The 22,930-nt window shown below is 40.2% G+C and overlaps 1 long non-coding RNA gene across 2 annotated transcripts in view; it reads right to left on the reverse strand.

The window, feature by feature from the left end:
• Nucleotides 1-22,930, reverse strand: part of LOC134336734 (uncharacterized) — a 445,998-nt gene that overhangs the window by 50,490 nt on the left and 372,578 nt on the right. For both annotated transcript variants that reach the window (XR_010015870.1, XR_010015871.1), the window contains exon 6: nt 8,162-8,247. This is a non-coding gene — a long non-coding RNA (uncharacterized LOC134336734). The remainder of the gene's footprint in view (nt 1-8,161; nt 8,248-22,930) is intronic.

Consider the following 22,930-nt stretch of genomic DNA (forward strand, 5'->3'; position numbering starts at 1 on the left):
CTAAAGCTTACAGTTTCAGATGAGGAGTTAAAGGAAATATTTTGAGGGGTGACTTTACCTTGTAAATGTAATTGTGGCATTTTCAACTGAGGTCGATAAAGTTCAGTTGACTGGACTAGGGCTGTCAGAGTGCAAATAAAGGGAAGTGGATGAAGTTCTGGTCGCCTCACTATCCAGTTCTGGTCGCCGCACTATAGGAAGGATGTGGAAGCATTGGAAAGGGTACAGAGGAGATTTACCAGGATGCTGCCTGGTTTAGAGAGTATGCATTATGATCAGAGATTAAGAGAGCTAGGGCTTTACTCTTTGGAGAGAAGGAGGATGAGAGGAGACATGATAGAGGTGTACAAGATAATAAGAGAAACAGATAGAGTGGATAGCCAGCGCCTCATCCCCAGAGCACCACTGCTCAACACAAGAGGACATGGCTTTAAGGTAAGGGGTGGGAAGTTCAAGAGGGATATTAGAGGAAGGTTTTTTACTCAGAGAGTGGTTGGTGTGTGGAATGCACTGCCCGAGTCAGTGGTGGAGGCAGATACACTAGTGAAGTTTAAGAGACTACTAGACAGGTATAGGGAGGAATTTAAGGTGGGGGCTTATATGGGAGGCAGGGTTTGAGTGTCGGCACAACATTGTGGGCCGAAGGGCCTGTACTGTGCTGTACTATTCTATGTCTATGTCTATAAAGCACAGTGGTTTATGGAGTAGAGGGACCGAAAAATAAGGATGGGGCTTGAGCGAGGAGTGTTTGTGGCCTCTTCGCAAACATTGTTCTTTGATTAGTCAGCGTGTCATTTATGACAATTATGTAGATGGTTAATAAATATTTTCATTTTTTGTACAAATCAAATTGGAAGTGTGAGATATGATTGCATTACATTTTAAGAGGCCTTTCCAAATTAAAAGTACGTCATTTTGGTCCAATATGTTGCATGGCTTGAAGCAGATGGCAGTTCTGAGAGGCGCCTTGCAGTCTGCATGATTGCATCCATGAGGTGCACCTCCAGTCTGGCCAGGCTGAGACTTTGAACACTGGCTTGAGATACAAGAGCACAGCTGCATGGCTGAAACTCATGTGAAGAGCATGTTTCAGTGATGGTCACCTGAAAGCTTAAGCAAAAATTGTTAGAGAAGGAACAGGCATGAACCAAGCAGTCGGGAAAAAGCTCACAGTATATCTCAGTCCATTTTGCTGTATTGGCGTATTGGAAAATAGGAATGGGGGGGGCAGGGTTGAATGCATCTCTGAGGAATCCAGGACAATCAAGAATATGGCACAGTGTGTGACTCTGCTGCATAAGGGGATAAAATATTCCAGGAGTACAAGGGCAAATGTGGTAGCTGACACGACAGTGAGGAAAATAGACAGGAACTTCCGTGTCCAGTAATGAATAAAAAACAGGACCCATTCTAAAGGAGGAAGGTAAGCAGCTAAAATTCCTGCTGCAAAGAAGCAGGTAAAAGGAGGGATGAGGTTGACGGAGCTGGTTCAGAAATCAAAGAGCAGAACCTTTGAAGTAACTTCCCTACTGCTGATATACTTTGAACATATATAAGAATAAGAGTCTAGGCAGGTAAGTATGTGGCTAATAGGACGGTGTAGGATGGACAACTTTAGGTTTCTGGAACATTGGACCCATTTCTAGAGAAGCTGGGACCTGTAAGAAAAAAATGGCACTGGAAATGGAACAGGTCAAGCATCTTTGTAGAGACCTTATACTGTTGGGGAGAATTGAAACTAATTTAACAAGTGAATGAGCCATGGAGAAGAGTACAGTTATCATCGATATGCTCTCAAATGTAGATGGAAAACAGAGATTTTGAAGTTCAGTCATCAGGCTGCAACATGCCCAGAAGAGAAATGGAAGATTATTCCTTGAGCTTCCATTGGGCCTCATTTTAACAGTGCAGGAGACCACAGGTCATAGAGGGGGTGGGATGGTGAATTAAAAAGATGGATTTCCAGAATCTTCAGTTTCTTGTGAGTTTAGGAAAATGATGTCAGTCTAATAGATAGACAAGTTTTATGGGAGGAATGCAAGGCCAAATTGTATTTATTTTAATGCAGGAAGTCTGATTGATAAAGCAGATGAACTTCATAGTATTGACTGATATGTAGGAATCTGATATTGTTGTATCAAAAAGACAAATCTGGGCAAGACTGGCAACTCAACATCCCAGCGTCTGGCAAGGCTGGGAAGATGCAACTGAGGAGATGATATTGCAATATTCATTAATGAGTCCATTAATGCACTATTGAAAGAGGTCATCCCAGAAAGCTCTCAAAATGAGCCAATATGGGCAGAACCTAGGAACAAAAATGGCATGATCACAGTGTGTGTGTGTGTGTGGTCAAAGAAAGTTGGAGGGTAAAGATGAAACTCTTTAACCATCATTAGTGATCAAGGGTGAAGAAAATACTGAAGTTTTTTATGTATATAAAAAACAAAAAGTAACAAGGGAAAGAGCAGTTGCCATTAAGGATCAATTAGCAATGTATGCATGGAGTTTAAGCAAGTATGTTAAGTTTAAAATTAATAGCTCTTGTTAGTTGCACGGTGGGTTTTTTTTTGGGTTTTTTTTTCTTTTTTTCCATTGATATATATAAAATTTAGTATATTATTATGTTATCTTGGTTTCTTATGTTTAAATTACATTGTTTGTAGTATTTTTTTTGGTATTGATACCTTTTGGAATTTTATTATACTTTAACATTGTATTAATGTTTATATGGCTTACCTTTTTTGTATACTTACTCAATAAAAAGATTTAAAAAGAAAGTAAAATTAATAGCTCTTATCTGTACTCACTAAGGAGAAGAACTGGAGAGGCATATGTTATCATTAAACAGGATGATGTAATAGATGTCTTGATCTCAGCTTAATCCTCAGAGCCTGACGATGTATCTCGAGCTACTATCAGAAGCAAGAGAGGAAATTGTTGAATCCTGAGAGAAATGTTTAAATTTCTCTTTGATTTAGGTGAGGCACCAGATGACTGGAGAGCAGCTGGTAGGGGGACTTTATTCAAGGAGTAGATCCGGGATAAACTAGGTAACCAGGTAATTGCAGCCCACTGAGATTAACATCAGCAGTAGGGAAGTTATTGGGAAAATTTCTGAGAGACAAGGTGAATCTACACTTAAAAAGGCAAAAACTAATCAAAGATAGTCAGCATGACTTTGTTGGCATCTTATCAATTTAACAGAAAAAGCAGTGTGCTTGCTCCGCTGCTGTGCAACACCTACAGAAATGACAAACCTATAGATGATGTCATACGCTGTGTTATATATGCTGATGACTCATGCATCACTGCCCAAAGCACTGATTTGAACACCGTGGAGAAAACGCTTTCTGAGGTCTTGGAGGGACTAACATCCTACAATGAAGAAAACCACCTCCGCGCAAACCCATCAAAGATGCAAGTTTGTGCATTCCACCTCAGGAACCGTGAAGCCAAACGACAGCTTAAAATAACCCGGTGTGGAGCAACACTGACACATTGCGAGTACCCGATCTACTTAGGAGTCACCCTTGACAGATGCCTCACTTTCAAGAACCACATCAATAAGACAAAGGCAAAAGTGAGCGCACGAAACAACATCCTGAGTAAGCTCACTAACACAAAATGGGGAGCAAGCTCGAAAACATTGTGAACCAGTGCACTTGCTCTTTGCTATTCTACTGCCGAATACGCCTGCCCTGCATGGGAGAGATCTACTCATGTTGAGAAGATGGATGCCATTCTGAATGCAAGCTGCCGACTTATCACAAGTTGTTTAAAACCAACAAACACCAAAAGCCTATATATCCTGGCAGGTATTGCTCCCCCTGATATAAGAAGAATGGTAGCCAGCAAGAAAAAACGACTCCGTCAAACATTAGATGAGAGGCACCCTCTACATGGTCACACACCTACACCCAGCTGCCTAAAGTCAAGGAAGAGCTTCATGAACAGGGTTGTTCCATTACAATCAACTCCATGTGAAGCCCGCGTCGCCTTGTGGAAAGACCGGTTCGCCCGTCTCAAACAAACCCCAACGATGGAAATTCCACCTGATGAAAGCCTTCCCCCAGGAGCTAATTGCAACTGGGCAACCTGGAAGTGCCTTAACAGACATAGGACTGGTGGGAACCAGATCCGCTCATAGCCATCCTTGGAGCAACAAGCTCCCTATCTTCAGCCAATATGTATGAAAAAGTGGCTGTATTGTTTGGAATGGTGATGGCTAAGAAGTTAATCCTGCAAATGTGGAAAATGGATTCTGTGCCTACGTTCGATCTGTGGCTGAGAGAACTGGCAAATACTTTACATTTGGAGAGACTGAGACTATGCAATGAGGACAGAGGGTACATCTTTGAAAGGATATGGGGCCTGGTATTGGCTTTCTTACGGGGTGAGGACTGAGGTTTTTTGGTGTGGTGCACCTCTGCTGTGTATGTTTACTTTTGCCTTTATATTTTTCTCTCTTTTGCTGCTCAATATTTAATTTGATTTTGCTATGGTCGTGGTTTTTGTGGATGTGCTTTTTTTTTGTTTTGTTCATTCGTTTGTTAGTAATAAATAAAAAATTTTAAAAAACAGACTTAGGACTGGTGTAGGTCATTCAAAGGTGTCACTAAGCAAATAGGGATATACAACCAGCCCGACAACTTATGAATGTGGAACTAAGCCACAAACTATGCAACATCTCCTGCAATGCCCATCGCTGGAGGAGCCCTGTATTGTTGCAGATCTTGCCGAATTCAACAACAAGGCGCAAAAATGTGTCCAGTTCTGGCTGGGCCATGTATAGACTGTCGGTGGACATGATAAGAAGAAGAAGACGACTGAAAAAGAACGACATAATGAGTGAAGTGTGGCTTATATAGTCTTCCTGCACTTTAGTATGGCCTTTGACAAGGTCCCATGTCATCCTGAAGGTTAGATCCCATGGGATCCAATGTAAGTTAGCAAATGGGATCCAAAATTGGCTTGGTATTAGGAGTGTGATGGTGTTGTGTAGTTTTTGTTATTGGAAGCCTGTGACCAGTGGTGTTACGCATGAAATGGTGCTAGTTCCTGCATTACATGTTAAATGCATTAACATACTAGATATGAATATAGTGTATATGGTTGGTAAGTTTGCAGATAACAAAGAAATTGTTTGTGTTGTTGATAATGAGGTTAGTCTTTGGCCAGAGGGTGACACTGATCCCTTGGTAAGAAGGGCAAAGTAAAGGCAGATAAAGTTAAACTCTGATAAGTGTGAGGTGGCACACTTTAATAGGACTAATAAGGGCAGGACATACAGTATGAATAGTAGGCCCTGGGAAATATTTTAGGAACAGAGGGATTTCAGTGCACAAGTCCAAGGAGAGAGCATAAGTAAGTAAGGCAGTAAAGAAGACATGTTAGATACCAGCCTTCCTTAGCTGGGACATAAAACATAAGAACAGAAAGCTTCGAGTACCGCATTATAAAACATTGGTTGGGCTACACCTAGAGCACGCACAGTCGTGGTTCCCCACACAAAAGGAAGGATGTGGATGCACTGAAAAGGGTGCAACAGAAATTTGCTTGAACAGCCCGGATAAGCTGGGTTTACTTTCCCTGGAGTAGAGGAGTTCCAGGGTGAACTGACAAAGGTATGCAAAATGCTGAGGGGCATAGATAAAGAGCCCTTCCCCATATCAGTGGCATTGAAAGCTAAAGGGGATAAGTTTAGGATAAGAGTGAACAGGTTTAGAGGGGATAAGAGGAAAAACTTCTTTATATAGAGGGCAACACACACAAAACGCTGGATGAACTCAGCAGGTCAGGCAGCAACTATGGAAAAGAGTAAACAGTCGACCTTTTGGGCCAAGACCCTTCATCAGGACTGGTGAGCTCCTACAACATTTTGTGTATGTTGCTTGAACTTCCAGCATCTGCAGATTTTCTCTTGTTTATCCAGAGCGTACCTGAAATCTGGATGCACTGCTGAGCAGGTGGTAGAAACAAAGACTCAAAACATTTAAAACAGGTGAGCACTTGAATCACAAAGGCATATAAGGCAATGGTCCAAGTGACAGAGACAGTTGTGTATAGGCAGTTGTGGTGGTTAGTGTGGACATGGTGCCATTTCTGGTGCACTATGAAATCTTTGACCAAGGCAGTGCCAGTGCTTTGGAAATTAAGGGGCTTACTGTAATGAAGAACTTAAAAAATATTGAAGAAATTTTAAAAATTGTAGATACTGGAAACAGAATGATGGAGTTATAGATAACAAGAACATACCCTTCAGCTCAGTTCATCCATGCTGAACAAATTACCCACTTGAGCTCATCCTATTTCCCAAAATTTGGTCCAGATCTAAACCTTTACTACCCATATACGTGTCTATCTATATTTTAAAAATTGTAACTGTGCCCACCTCTCCTACAATCTCTGGCATCTCGTTCCCATCAAAATCTGTGTCAAAAAGTTGCCTCTCCAATCCCATTTAAATCTTTCCACTCTACCCACTAAGCCCTGCCCTCTAGTTTTAGACTCACCTATCCTGGGAAAAAAGGCTGTGAGCATTCACCTACTCTATGCCACTTATGATTTTTTTAAAACTTCAGTAAGATGAACCCTTCAGCCTCCTTCACTCCAAGAAAAATGCCAACCTATCCAGTCTCTCCTTGTACCACACGTCTCCCAGTCCTGGTAACATTCTTGTGAATCTTTCCTGCACGCTCTCCAGCTTAATGGCATCTTTCCTATACCCAGGTGACTAGAACTGTATAATCGAAAATAAAAGCAGGATATATTCCAAGCACTCAGTGAAATGTCCTTCATCAGTCTCTGACCTGAAACATCAACTCTTCCTCTTTTCCAACAGCAAACAACAGGAATTCTGCAGACGCTGGAAATTCAAGCAACACACAAAGTTGCTGGTGAACGTAGCAGGCCAGGCAGCATCTCTAGGAAGAGGTACAGTCAACGTTTCAGGCCAAGACCCTTCGGCAGGACTAACTCTGACGAAATCCTGACGAAGTGTCTTGGCCTGAAACGTCGACTGTACCTCTTCCTAGAGATGCTGCCTGGTCTGCTGCTCTCTTCAACAGCTGTGGATTGACCTGAAGAGTATTCCCAGCATTTTATATTTTAATTTAAAATTGAGGAAATTGTATATGCAGTGATCAAAAGGTGTAGGGTTAATAAAGAATGAACGCAGTTTTGACAAAACGAGAGAAGTATAAAAGATGTGGACAAGCGTCAAGAAGTTGGCTCAGAGGAACTGAGGATGTTCAATGCCTCCACTTGAAGGGGATGAAGAGAGCCAGACTTTGCACATCCATCCTCACGTCATTCTACAGATGCACAGTAGAGAGTATCCTGACAAGCTGCATCAATGCTCTGTTTGGAAACTGCACTGTGCCAGACAGGAAGACACTACAATGGGTATTCAATGCATCACCGGTACCAGCCTACCCACCACCAAAGACGCATATACAGAAAGGCGCTGGAAAATGGCCGGTAGCATCATGAAGGATCCCACTCTCCCTCTTCATTAACTATTTGTCTCACTACCAGCAGGGAGAAGTCTACACAGCATCCCTGCCAGGACCACCAGTCTCAAAAACAGTTACTTTCTCCAGGCAGTATGGCTGATCAACACCTTCACCCACTCACTACACCATTACTTTATTATTTCCCGTCAGTCACCTTATATACCGCCTAGCGTCACTTTACTGATGTACAATCGATATAGCAATCTTATGTATTTATATTTATTGTATTTTTATTATTATTGTTTTCTATATCTTCTGCTGATTTTTTTGTGCTGCATCAGATCCGGAGTAACAATTATTTATATCTCCTTTACACTTGCATACAGGAAATGACATTGAACAGCCTTGTTGAGTTGCTGACTCTAATCAGGATCGTATGGCTGGAGCCTGTAGGACAGAGGATGCTAGAAGCATAGTAGCTATTTTTGAAGAAAATGGTTTTTGGAATAAATAGATAATCATACGAACTATAAGGCTCACTACTGCCCTTTTTACAGAGATTAAAGTTAGGCATAAGAATGGGTGACCATTTCAACAAATAAATCACTATATCCACACGACACTGCCTCAGGATTCAGTGGCTCAGTTTGAAACATGCAAGTAGTACCAGGCAGAATTCATTTTTTATATTCATGATGACCTACCTGTCAGAAGTGGGTCTTCCTGTAGCACAAACCTCAAGCGACACTGATGTTAATTTCTAATTAATGGATGAAACCCTTCTGCCTTCCTGAAAAAGAATGTGTGACAGAAAAATAGAATTATACATTTTGCCATATACAATACCTTTACAAGATGTTGCCAATACAAGAAACAGTTGGATAGCTCCATTCTTTCATTTAGTCACTAAATAGCTCACAGAATTTTCATATACTTGCCCCTCCAATCCAGAAGAAAGAAGAGGATTAAAATTAAAAAACACAACATTCAAAACAAATGCAAGTTAGTGCCACTTGGCCTCTATGCACAATGCTTCACCTAATGCTTAATGATCTGGATGACAGAAATTATGGCTTTGTGGCCAATTTGCATACGATACAAAGATAAGCAGAGGGGCAGGTAGTATTAAGGAAGCAGGGAGTCTGCAGAAGGAATTAGAAGAATGAGCAAAGAATTAGCAGATAGAATCCTGTAGAGGGAAGTGTATGGTTGTGCACTTTTGTAGAAGAAATAAAGGCACAGACTATTTTCTAAATGGGGAGCGAATTCAGAAATCAGAGGTGCAGGGAGACTTGGAAGTGTTAGACAAAAGAGCTTTTTGCAGATGCTGAAAATACTGAGCAACATACACAAAATGCTGGTAGAACTCAGCAAGCTAGGAAGAAAATGAACAGTCGGTGTTTTGGATTAAGACCCTTCATCACAACAGCAAAAGAAGGGGACGAAAGCCAGAATAAGGAAGAGGAGTACAAGCTGTCAGGTGATAGATGAAACCAGGTGAGAGGAAGGAGAATGGATGGGAGAAGGGGATGAAGTAAAAAGTCAGGAGGTGACAGGTAAGCAGTTGACTCAACTTTCAGGTTGCGTCGGTAGAAAGATGGGCAAATGCGATGTTAGCATTCATTTCAAAAGAACTAGAATATAAAAGCAAGGATGTAATACTGAGGGTTCCTAAGCGATTGGTCAGGTCACATATGGAGTAATGAGAAAAGTTTTAGGCCCCATATCCAAGGAAGTATTTGCTGGCATTGGAGAAAGTCCAGAGGAGGTTTATTAGAATGATCCCAGGAATGAAAGTGTTAACATACGTAAGAGTGCTTGGCAGGTCTGGGCCTGTACTTACTGGAATTTAGAACTGGTTGGCGGGGGGTCAACTTATTGAAACCTATCAAATATTGAAAAGCCTAGATAGAGTGGATGTGGAGAGTATTTTTCCTGTACAGGAGAGTCAATGACCAGAGGCCACAGCTTTAGAATACGCGGACATCTCTTTAGAACAGTGATGAGTAATTTCTTTAGCCAGAGGGTGGTGAATCTGTGGAATTCTTTGCCATTGACAACTGTGGGGATCAAGTCATTGGGTATACTTAAATTGGAGGCTGATAAGTTCTTGATTAGTAATGGCATCAAAGGTTACGGGGAGAAGGCAGAAGAACGGCATTGAGAGGGATAATAAATCAGCCTTGATTGAAGAGTGGACACACACTTGACGGGAAGAATGGCCCAATTCTGCTTCTTACAATATGCTATGGTCCAATACTAATACCATACATGTATACATGTAGTTGTTCTCAATGTTCATACAGTAGAAAGTTCTATACTCCAACTAGATCCCAAGTGAAAAACATTGCTCTGGGAATGTGTCAATTGATATGTTAATTGAATGTTTTATGTAAATAAAATTTGGGTCCTTGCCTTTATAAACAGAGGCAGATACTAGCTATGAATGAGAATTATGATAAACAGCTGTATTACTGTTTAAGCTGCCACTTGAAAATTATGTCCAGTTTAGAGTACCACAAAGAGGGGTATCAGCCCTGATGAGGGAGCACAAGTGATTGATTTGAGCTATTTAAAAAAACATGTGAATATTAAGGGAAAAGGAAAGAAGCTGGGGTATTCTTTCAAAAGCACGAAACATTGAAGGTAAACTTGCAAGGTATGTTCAAAATTATGAAGGGTTTTATTAAGGAGGTATGTACACAGGTGTAATGTTATTGGCAAAAATACAGAGATGATTTGAGGAGAAACATCTTTTGTTTAGTAGGTGATTGTTATCTGGAATGTAAGTCTAGAACCGATTTAAAGGCTCATAAATCCTGTGCTTTGTGTGGTGAAGCAACCAATATTGCTTTGTGAGACGCCTCTGCTGCAATATTCTTCTGTGTTAAGGCTCAGATCCTAACACAATTCAACATGATGACAGCTGGTCCAGTTTGTTGGAATGTGGGGAATGGGAAACAGGATTTGGATGATCCAGAGGGTCACGACAGATGGGCAGTGCATCAGTCACAGTACTGGAGAGGTAATTCAAGACCTTGAGGCTGGGTATAAGGTGGACAGGGTCAGGGTCGTGATCAATTGCTGGAAGTTGGGGTCAGAATCATAATTGGGGAAGGTCAGTAGGAGAGACTGAGGGAGCTGCTTCCAGGAGTAAGTGGTTTACTTAAGAGGTACTCTTTGGAACTGGTTCCCAAAAGCCTCAAATCAATGAACAAAAGAAAGGCTGGATTGAAATTAAATTAGCATAGAAACTATTAGGATGAAAGAGACAAATCAAAACTGGGTGACAGCAGACACTGTGACAAAACAATGACATTTATCATTCAGCAGGGAGGTTTCAAATGCAGCCAATTAGTCAAACGTGATTTTATTTTCTGAGGAAGTGAAATCCCATATCTAGGTCAGGGATTAACAAAAGCAAAAGGTTTCTTGAATTCCAAAAGCCTTGGACTTAAGGCAGTTAACTTGCAGAAGTACAAGTTCTAACCAACATAAACACTGCAATCTAATCCTGACCAACAAAATACCACGAAAGTATTTAAGCCTTGCACATTGGCAAAACTAATCCTTAGAGGAATGAAGTTATTGAATTCTTCAATTTTTCAGATTTAAGCTGCTGTAGTTGAAAAGAAAATTGATGTGGAAAAAAGTGGGAAACTTGGCAGAACATCATCTCTGCACAAGTTGTAGCTAATACCTTTTGATACATGGAGTGTATATTTAAATATATTAACATATTTAAATAGGGAACAGAATGAATCCATGGATGCAGACCAATCAATGTTATTTTATTAGTGATGAAAAACTATGGAATCCCAACTAAAGAAGAAAATGGCAGTCTAGACAAATGGTGTACTGATGATTAGTTAGTAAGGATTTCAAAAGGGAAAGTTTTGCTTAACCAACATACTGTTTTTGAAGAGGTGTCAGAGGAAGAACACAATGGTAATGCAGTAGATACAATTTACTTTGATTCTTGAAAGCCCTTTGGTAAAGCACCCCATAATAGAATAAAAGATAGGGTCAGGGAAATATAGAACTGGGGACCAGTAGCTGAGAGGATTACTGAATGTGTTCAAAGTTAAAAATTTGTTTATATTCAAAATATATATACAGTATGCAATCTTGAGATTCGTCTTCTTGAAAACCCTTACATAATAAGACCATCAGACGTGCAAAAACAAGAACTAATCATGCAAACAGCAAAACATGAACAAATCACACACAAACGTTAAACGTTAAACTGTGGAGTCCCCAAAAGTGAGTCTACAAACAGGAGCAGCTGAGGCGAGTAAGGTTGGTTCAGCACTGTATCGATGGTTGCAGAACACACCCACAGATCCAGTTCTGTGGTAAGTGCCTCAGTCAAATTGTACAAATAGTAAAGTGGGCTCAGAGCTGAGGCCATTGAACATCAGACCACAGCAGAAAGTGAGCCCGCAGTCAGGAGCCACTGAGGTGATCGAACCTGCAGCGTGCGACCCAAGATTCCTGCACTTTCCACCGGCAGCAGCAAGAGGGAAACTGGTCAAACGCAGGTAGATGGCATTGAACATCCATTCGTTTTCCGTTCTCGCCCTCGTCCATTTTAATCTTGCTCGATGCTTTAACTAGCATGAAGTAATGGTGCCAAACACAGGTTCATATTCCACCAATATTCATCGATGCAATATATACCCCTAGCGATGGCCATAGCTGCACTCCACACCAAATCCCCCAAGGGATCGCAAAAGCACCAGATCATTCAGTCAGCCCAAATATACATTCTTAAAAAGGGAAATTACAGGCTGCACTCAATCCCTTTTCAGAAGAAGTAGAGTATCCATTAGTTTTGTAATGGTCACTGGTGCCATCTTGCCAGATGATGGAAAGTAGAGATTGGGAGAAAAGGGTAGCTATTCACTGTGGAAGATGGTAAGTGATATTCCCTTAGTGTTATTTCTGGGATCATCGCTGGAAAATAGATTAAAAAATAAAATTTCTAAACATTACTCATGTTCAAAAAACCAAGGAGGACTCCAAGAAATTAGACATGGACACTAATTATTGACACGTGAAGTTCAATGTAATATGGGTTTTGGCAAGTTCCCACTTGAAAGACTAGTCCAAAAAAATTGGAGGCCATGCGATACAAATCGGAAAACTGGTTCCACAATAGGCTTCGTTATAGAATACAGAGGGTGGTGATAGAAGGTTGCTACCGTGATTGTGACTGAAAGCCAGTGACCAGAGATACATCATAGAGATCAGTGCTGAGATCCTCACTGACCATCATGTATGTGGATATGAACAAAGGAGAAATGATGAGTAGGTTTGAAGATGACACAAAAACTGGTGATTTTGCTGACAGTTTGGAGAGCCTCAAGTTACATAATGATATTAACTAGCTATAAATTGGGCAGAACAATAGGAAATGGAATTTAATGCCAAGAAGTGCATGATGATATATTTCAGGAGTTCTAATTAGAATCAGAATCAGTTTTTTTATCACCGGCATGTGTCATGAAATTTGTAAACTTAGCAGCAGCAGTTCAATGCAATACAGAAGAAGAAGAAGAAGAAAAATAAATAAATACATTGCCATATACGTGTATTGAATAGATTAAAAGTCGTGCAAAAAAAAAAGAAAAAATAGATTTAAAAAGTGAGGTAGAGTTCAATGTCCATTTAGGAATTGGATGGCAGAGGGGAAGAAGCTGTTCCTGAATTGCTGAGTGTGTGCCTTCAGGCTTCTGTACCTCCTACCTGATGGTAACAGTGAGAAAAGGGCATGCCCTGGATGCTGGAGGTCCTTAATAATGGATGCTGCCTTTCTGAGACAACACTCCCTACAGATAATTGTAGTTATGAAGCCTGGATGGAGTTGTGTAATTAAGAAGCCAGGACAGATTTGTGTTGTTATGAAGCCAGGTTGGAGTTCTCAGTATCCACAAAACATCCAGATATTTTGTTATAAAGACAACAATCTATTAACAATAATTTCAACAAGAACTCAATTTATTTTTTTTATTTTGAGTTTTTTCTATTTTGGGTCCAGGATCCAACTTTGAAATCTGATCTTGAAATAGATAGCGTGAACATAAGTCTTTAAAAATTAAGTTAAGTATTTTCTGGAATGAAGGTGTCTACGTAACCTTCTTGACTTCTCAAACAAGCAATGCTTACAACCGCTGTTCCCTTCACACTCCACATTCATTGCCACAGATACTTAGAGAAGCTCTTAGATTTCACCTTAATGAGGCCAAGTATTCTGTATGTGACCTCTCAATCTGCACCTTTCAGCAGATCCTCTTTTATTCTCTATAAGCTCATTATGCCCATTAGGATTTCACTGAGATCCACTCCTGCATGAGTATGTTTCCTGAAGCTGGCTCAAGCCCGACACCTTCCTCTGAGGGGTGAAAATTGACATCATGCTTGTGAATGCTATATATAGCACAATACAACTTGGAGAAAAATAGAGGCACTGAATTTTTTAACAGTACAAAAGGAAAACATTTCTTCTGACATACCTCCTGAATAATTCAAATTCAGCAAAGAAATACAACAGCTGCCATCGTTGTTGGTGGCAAAACTTCATAAGCAGAAGGCTCATCAAATTAGTTAACTCAATCTTTGAGAATATCCACCTTAGTTCTGATTGACACCATGATCCTGACTGAAGCATCTCTCCTGGGAAAGTAACGTATATGAGAATCATTATGAAAACATATCCACTTTACTTTTTTACATGTTCTTTTCAAACACAAAACTGTGCCTTCCTGTCTTTTGGGATGATGACGCTGATATCATCCATGTCAAACAAATCATGACCTCACCAATAAAAGAATGCTGAACCTTGCAATATTGGAAACAAATTGACAAAAGAAAAGATAAAGAGAAGTAGTTATTTTTATATTGGCCTGAATACGCTGGACTCATGCCAAGAGCTGAAGACGCATAGTTGTCAATCTACAGAGTTTCCTTCGGGCAATCAAGCAACTAATTGATTTTTGAATGCTCCAAAACTGGATCATGTCCCCACAGGGAGAACCAGAATAATGTCCTTCAGAATAGCAGTTCCAACCAGGTATTAACAATAAGTATTCACAACAGTGCACCAGACCACTTCTGAGTGTCTCTAACAAGCACCCTGAGCCATGGCATTTGAAGGCAAAGTCTAAGAAATTTAAATTTAAAAAATCACCCAAAAGGCCCATGGAAATTCTGCTTTGCAATTACAATAAGTTAGTTCCAGGCAGCACAGAAATTTTATGCAGTGTGCTGATTTAAATGATTGCCAGACCTATCTATTAGCTACACTTCTAAGTGGTATAGTGACATAGATAGTAGAGCTTTCCCCTCACAGCTCCAGGAACACAGGTTCAAAGTTTAAAGTAAAGTACATATATTTCAGCATACACAACCCTGAGATTCATTTTCTTGCGGGCATACTCAGTATATCCAATAACCATGATCGAATCAATGAAAGACTGAACCCAACAGGGATAACCAGAGAGCTAAAGACAACAAGCTGTGCAAATACAAAAGAAAACAACAATGATAATAATAATAAATAAACAACAATAAATATCAAGAATATGAGATGAAGATTTATTGAAAGGGAGACCATTGGTTGTGGGAACAGTTCAGTGGAGTGAAACTATTCCCACTGATGCAATGGTTGAGGGGTAATAACTGTTCCTGAACTTGGTGGTGAAAGTCCCATGGCTCCTGCACCTTTTTTCTGATTGCAGCAGCAAGAAGCCAGTATGACCTGGGTGGGGAGGTCCCTGATGATGGATGCTGCCTTCCTGCGACAATGCTCTGTGTAGATGTGCTCGATAGTGGGGAGGCCTGTAGCCCTGACGGTCTGGGCCATATCTAATACTTTTTGTAGGAGTTTCCATTCAAGGCCACTGGTGTTTCCATACCAGTCTGTGATGCAGCCAGTCAATATACTCTCCACCACACATGTATAGAAGTTTGCAAAGTTTTAGATGTCATGCTGAACCTTTGCAAATTCCTAGGGAAGGAGAGGCACTGCCGTGCTTTCGTCATAATTGCACTTAAGTGCTGGGCCCAGGATAGGACCTCTGAAATTATAACACCGAAGAATTTAAAGTTGCTGACCCCGTCCACCTCTGATCTCCCATTGAGGACTGGATCTCTACTTTCCTCCTCTTGAAGTCAGTAATCAGCTTCTTAGTCTTGCTGACATGGAGTAATAAATTTTTGTTGTAGCACCACTCAACCAGATTTTCAATCTCCCTGATTTATCACCATCTTTCATTTAGCTAACGGCAGTGGTGCCACCAGCAAACTTAGATTTGAGTTGGGCGTAGCCACACACTCATAAGTGTAAAGCCTGCTTCTGGTGTCGTCAATATGGAGTTAGCCCATCCTCCCTGTAACCACAAGGATTTTCTCCCTTGTTTTCCAGTTTCCTCCCATAACCCAAAGATATGCTGGTGGTAGATTGATTATTCAACATATTGATATAATCACAAAGAGTGTTTGAAGAGATATGGCATGTCACCAAAGACTCTAGCAAATTTCTATGTACATAGACAGCTTCTGACTGGTTGCATCACTGCCTGGTATGGTGATTCCAATGTGAGACTGACAAAAGCTGCAGAGGCTTGTAGACTCAGCCAGCATCATCAAAGGTCACCATTGAAGACATCTTGAAAAGGCGGTGCCCAAAGAAGACAGCGTCCATCATTAAGGACTCATTCTCTAGGACATGCCCTCTTCACATACTACCATTAGGAGGGCGTACAGTCTCTACGTAACAGAATTTCATGTAACAGTCTCTAAAGTTTACAGACAATGGTACAAAAAATTTAAAAAAAAAGACATTCAGTGAGTGACAGTTCTGTGAAGCTCCTATCAATCACCTCCTCATTATCTCGAATGAATCAAAGGGCATCCAGTTCTATCTGCAGTTCCCTAGCATGATCTGTAAGGAACGGCACCCAGATACACTTCCTGTAGAGGTAACAATCAGGGAGACTGGAGGTCTCTCAGATGTCCCACATCTTGTACAAGAAGCACATCACCAACCTGAGATCCATTCTCACTACTCTAGCTAGGCACTAATAAGGAAAGAACTGGAAACTTGACAGAAACTTCAGCCTTGCCTCTGCCTCTCCTCACCAAAGCTTCCAGAGCCAGTCTCCATCCCCCACTCTACCTTAGTCCCACTCACACAATGGCCGCTCCATTTAAACCTAACTTCTTTTTATTGACCATTGCTAATTGTATAATCATGTGAAAGATGTCAATCTCTGCATGAAGTCTCAACAGATTCTGCTTGCATTTTAAATCTGGCACTAAACTTCACAATTAACTGTCCCACAGTCTCAAGCTCCACAGAAGGTCCAGACAGGCCCTGTGTGCTTTGTAAATCTGGTGCTAAATTCCACAAGTAACTTTTCCCATGATCCCAAACTCCACATAAATACTAAATGACAGATTATGGAAATATTAGTGTATGTGTTGTGACTTTGAAGAATTCTACTTGGAGTTGTATTTCTGCACTAATAATTTAAATACAATCAATGAGACAGGTTAATTAGTTCTGTTGTCAGGTAATAAATGTTATGAGTATTGATTCATCAGTGGCTGGATTAGAAATAAAGTAAATTGTGATTAATCAGTTCTAGTTGTCAGAATTTTGATCTAGTCCTAAGAAACAGTTTGTTCTTTTGGTACAAGATACCAAGTAGCTGGATTTGGATATTAAACTTTATTGCTGATTACAATTATTACAATGCCAGTTCATTTGTTCGGCTAAAAGGAATTTTTGCATATAAAAAAATCTATTGGAAGATTTATGTTGTTTTGGATTGTTAATACTTAAATAGATTAGATAATGCGAAGAGGGATACAACATTACATGAACAAAATGCCAGGACAGCTACACAGCTTTTGTTTTTGATAGATTATCAGGAGAGTTCATGGTTTTGCTTACATTGAGTGCTAAGTTATTACAATTACAAAATAATAGAGAAGTTACAATTAATGGTTTGATATAATTATTCATCAGATCTAGAATCGAAAGTAGTAATTATTTGCAATCCTAGGATCCTAAAGAGTATATAGTCAGCGACTGAGAATGGATAAGATTTTCATGGAAATGTGGTTACAGATTAGTGTTGTGGAATTCAGTTTGATCTGTTGCAATAAGCGAGCAGGTATATAGAATTTACCTTCAGAATACTGACTGAGGGCATGTGATAGGCTGTTATTATGCTCTGTGGAATGAATGCTTAATGAGCAACTTCCTCTGTGTATTTCAATATTGAAACTTGTGAAAGATTTCAATGATTATAGTTAAGGAGGTTAGGTCAGATGAAGCCTGGGACTAAAGTTGAGATGATGACCCTTGATGACTGAATGAGTGATGGGTGACCAAGAAGGAGATGCCTTAACTACACATGAAACCCATTAAAATAATCCTGATTTTGAGAAAGAAAATCTGAAATCAAAAGAAATCATAGCTTCACTGCTCAAGGAAAACTGCAATAGTGATTCATTCTGTGGAAATATAATAAAAAAGGATGGTTAGAGGTTGTAATACGTTGAATTTGCATTGGTTGTCTGGGGTTTCAATCATGTTATCAGAAATTAGATAATGTTTCAGGCAGTACCATTCTCAAAAGAACGCTCCTTCCCAGTTAATATGTTTTATATAATCTCCTTTCTTTTGCACTATTATTAAAATAACAATATTTGCACACTGCAGTATAATGAAATTTGGTGTGCTGAACAATTCAGATATTTATTTTTACATTGTACAGATTGTTTTAAAATTAGCATTAACATATTGTACCACTCAAATACTTGACTTGCACTATATGAAGATATGACAAGGCTGTATCACAAAATAGAACTTCATGTTAACACACTGAACCATTTTGAATGGGATTCGTCTTTTCATTATTAATACAACTATGAAGAGTTCCATCATGCATCTCTGTTTCTAATGACTAATTCCTAGCATAATATTTATACTCATCCCGTTTTAGAGCAAAAAAGAAGGTTGAATCTTATGTATTCTGGAGTAAATCATGGGTACTTCAAGCTGTAGATTGCCTAATAATCAACTTCAACAGATTTTAAAATGTTATGACCTTTTAAAACAAATTTACTTAACAATATTCAGATCAAATTGCAGTGGATAATAATTTGTGAAATGCTGGCCTTTTGGTAAGATGAAAACATAACAACAAGCTTCAATATTTTAGTTTAGTGGGTCAGTCTCTATTTTAGTTCTTATTATTTGCTAGGTGTTTGGGTTATATAGCAACACTTCGATCAAACTGCCTCTTTCATGAGTATTGTAGTACTGTAGTATTGGAACCTGGTTGGTGTTATTTAGTTTAACCTTCTGAAATCAGCTGTAAGAACAGGAAAGTGGACCACATCAGGCAACAGTGAGGAAAACAGTTTGCAAGGTACAGGATTTTAAAAAGATACAAAAACGTTCCAGGAGAAATATTTTCTTTGAATCTGGCTAGATGTTTGATGTGTATTGTGAAAGTCAGGGAGAGACACGATGGTCCTGTTCTGTAATGGACACTGGTTTTGGACATCCCTGTTGTGATCATTGGGATAGTGGTAAGGGATTTCACTGAAGATGGGTTAGACGGATTTGTGGAAGGTGGTTCAATTGATGACAGAGATCTCCATTAGAGCTTTTGGCCAATGACAGATCTCCATTGGAGCTTTTGGTCAATCACAGGGTCATGGGGGTGCAAGACTGGGCGGCCAGTACCTAAGCCTTTGCAGATCATAAAGCACTGGTGAAAGATGGAGAGGAAGGTGTGGCAAGGGTATTAGTAAGTGCAGTTGTAACTATTGAATCCTGTAGCATGAGGAAGGAGCCTACCTGATAAGGTTCCCAATCCAGTATTGCACTGTACTGTGCAGGACACGTTGTGCTAGGAACGTCAATGAACGTTCAAAACCAGAGCTTCAGATTCTTCCATGATGCTCCACAGGAAACATTGCTTTTGGATTGATAGTCCCACGTTCTGTTAGTGTGAAGTCATGCAAGGACGACCCATACTGAGATATCATAGAGGCAGAGAGTCATTCAATGTGGATGCCATCTAGTACCCATTCATACGTTCCATTTTCCGCTCTCAGCTCTCAGCCAATAGCTTTCAATACCATAGTATTTCAAGTACACATTTAACTGCCTCCTAAATATTTCTGCCTCAAGCACCCACTAAGGGCGTATGCTTCAGATTTTATATACTTTAGTCAATCTTCTCCAATACAGGAAAAACAAATGCAGTCCATCCTATCCTTCCCCATAGCTGGATTGCTCCATTCTGGACAACATCCTTGAGAATCTCATCTGCACTGTCTCAAGGCAATCACATCCCTTCTGCAGTGTTGTGACAAATAAAACACACACATTTAGTTTCTGTTCATATCTCCATAGTTTCTTACAACAAAGAAAATATCTTACAACATTTACTTGCTAGGGTCATTCAACCCTAGCAAGTAAATGTTGGATCACAGAGCAACTATCCCCCCACCACACCAATTTTCCCCGAAATCTTTTCTCCCACATTCTTCTCAACTACTTGCCAATTTATTGTCAATCGGAATCAGGTTTATTATCATTGATAGGCAGGAACTTCAGAGCATAAACTGGGAAAAGATGTACTCAAGAAAATGCACAATGGAAATGTAGAGGCTGTTTTGGGTTGCATGGGGCTCTGGACAGGTTCGTCTCATAGAGGCAGGGAAAGGATGGTAGGATGAAGGAACCATTGTTGACAAGAGATGTGGAACATCTGGTCAAGAGGAAGAAAGAAGAATACTTAAGAGTTAGGAAGCAAAATCAGACACAGCTCTAGAGAGTTACAAGGTAGCCAGGAAGGAAATTAAAAATAGACCTAGGAAAGCTATATGGGGATATGAGAAGACTTTGGCAAATTGGATTAAGCAAAACCCCAAGGCATTTTACATCTACATAAAGAACAGAAGGATAATTAGAGTGAGGGGAGGACTGATCAAGAATAAAAGAGGAAATATTGCCTGGAGTTGGAAAGGTAGGGTTAGGAAGGTGTTAGGAAAGAGTTAGGTTAGGTCCTTAATGAATACTTTGCTTCTGTGTTCACTAAAAAGAGGGACCTTGATGAATGTAAGGATTCATCAACTTTTGAAAAACTTCAGGATAGATAAATTCCCAGAGCTGGCCAGGATATACACCAGGTTACTAATGGGATGTGAGAGAAAAGGTTTCTGAAGCTTTGGTGGTGAGCTTTGCATCCTCAGTGGTCACAGGAGCAGTACCTACTGGACTACCTGAAGGGTCATTGAAGGGTGGCAAATATTCCTTTGTTCAAGGGAGGTTAGAAGGATAATCCTATGAATTATGGACCAATGAATTTTACATCAGTGGTGGGTAAACTACTGAATTCTTAGAGACAGGATGTATGAATGTTTGGAGCATAGCCTGATTATGTGGGCACGTGGCCAAGTGGTTAAGGCATTGGACTAGCGACCTGAAGGTGTTGTGTCCTGTGTTGTGCCCTTGAGCAAGGCACTTAATCACATATTACTCTGTGACAACACTGGTGCCAAGCTGTATGGGTCCTAATGCCCTTCCCTTGGACAACATTGGCGTCGTGGAGAGGGGAGACTTGCAGCATGGGCAACTGCTGGTCTTCTGTACAACCTTGCCCAGGCCTGCGCCCTGGAAAGTGAAGACTTTCCAGGTGCAGATCCATGGTCTCGCAAGACTAACGGATGCCTTTGAAGCCTGATTATGGATGTTGTTCATGGGTTTGTGAGGGGCAGGTCGTGCCTCATGAGCCTGATTGAAAATCTTGAGGAAGTGTCAAAATGAATTGAAAGTAGAGCAGTGAATGTGGTATATACGAATTTTAGTAAGGTGTTTGACAAGCTTCCACATGGTAGGCTCGTTGAAAAAGTCATGAGGTGTGGGATCCAAGGTAATTTGGCTGCATGGTTTCAGAATTGCTCAGAGATGGCAAAGAGTGGTAGTGGCTGTAGCCTATGATACCTGTAATTCAGTGACCAGTGCTGTTCTGCAGGGATCTGTTCGAGGACACCTGCTCATTATGATTCTTATAAATAGCTAGGATGAGGAAATGCAGAGGCAGGTTAGTAAGTTTGCAGATGATAGGAAGCTTGGTGGTGTTATGGATAGTGTAGAAGATTGTTGTAGGTTACAGTGACGCATTGATGGGATATAGAGCTAGGCTGAGAATTGGCAGATGGAGTTCAATCCAGATAAGTGTGAAATGATACACTTTGGAAGATCGAACGTGAAGGCAGAATACAGGGTTAATAGCATCATTCTAGGCAGTGGAGAGGAACAGAGGGATCTTGGAATACACATTCATAAATCCCTCAAAGTAGTTACACAGGGTGCTTAAGAAAGCATATAGAATGCTGGCCTTAAGTCAGGTAATGAAATTCAAGAGTCAATAGGTAATGTTGCAGCATGATAAAACTCTGGTTAGACCACACTTGGAGTATTGTGTTCAGCTCTGGTCACTTCATTATATGCGGAAGCTTTAGAGAGATGCAGACAAGGTTTACTAGAATGCTGCTTGGATTAGAGAGTATGTCTTATGAGGACAGGTTGAAGTAGGACGAGGGGTGACTCGATAGAAGTGTACAAGATTATAGAGAGGCATAGATAGAGTAGACACCCAGAGACTTTTTCCCAGGAAGGAAACGGCTAAAGCAAGGGGGCATAATTTTAAGCTGATTGGAGGAAAGAATAGGGGGGATATCAGAGATAATTTTTTTTACATAAAGAGTGGTAGGTATGTGTAACATCCTACTATGAGTGATGGAAGAGGTAGATACTGTATATTAGAGACATTTAAGAGACACTTAGATAAGCACAAGGATGAAAGAAAAATGGAGGGATATGGGGGAGGAAAGGATTAGATAGATTTTAGATCAAGTTAAAAGGTCAGCAAAACATCATGGGCTGTTCCATGTTCTAAAAAGTTGAGGATTAGAATTTTGTAAGCCACTGCAGGGTTTGAGATAAGTCAGACTAGAAGAGGGTATAATGTTGCCTAAGATTTACAAAAAGACAGGTTGCCTATCTAACCAACATAGGATTAAATACTGTGATTTTAAAAGGAGAGGGATAGGTCCTAAATATTGCAGATTATATGGCATTCAGAAAGGGCCAGGAAAGAAAGAAAGGAGAGCGAATAGCAATATTAAACAAGCAGAACGTGGCAGTACCAGAGAGTATATCCTATTCAGAAAAAGTCAGAAGGGAAGAAAGGAGAGGGAGTAGCAAAATTGATTGAAGAGAGAATATCCTGAAATAATGAAGGACTGACATGTCTGTTTAAAATGAAGAGACAATTGGTAAAACTACGGAAACTATACAAACACAGAAACAAATTTGGAGGGAAAGTAAAGAGATATAGAGCAGAGTGGCAAGAAAAAAGCATATTTGAGTTCTATCCATA

The sequence above is a fragment of the Mobula hypostoma genome, chromosome 23 (genome assembly GCF_963921235.1).
Source record: "Mobula hypostoma chromosome 23, sMobHyp1.1, whole genome shotgun sequence".
In the NCBI taxonomy this organism is placed as follows: domain Eukaryota; kingdom Metazoa; phylum Chordata; class Chondrichthyes; order Myliobatiformes; family Myliobatidae; genus Mobula; species Mobula hypostoma.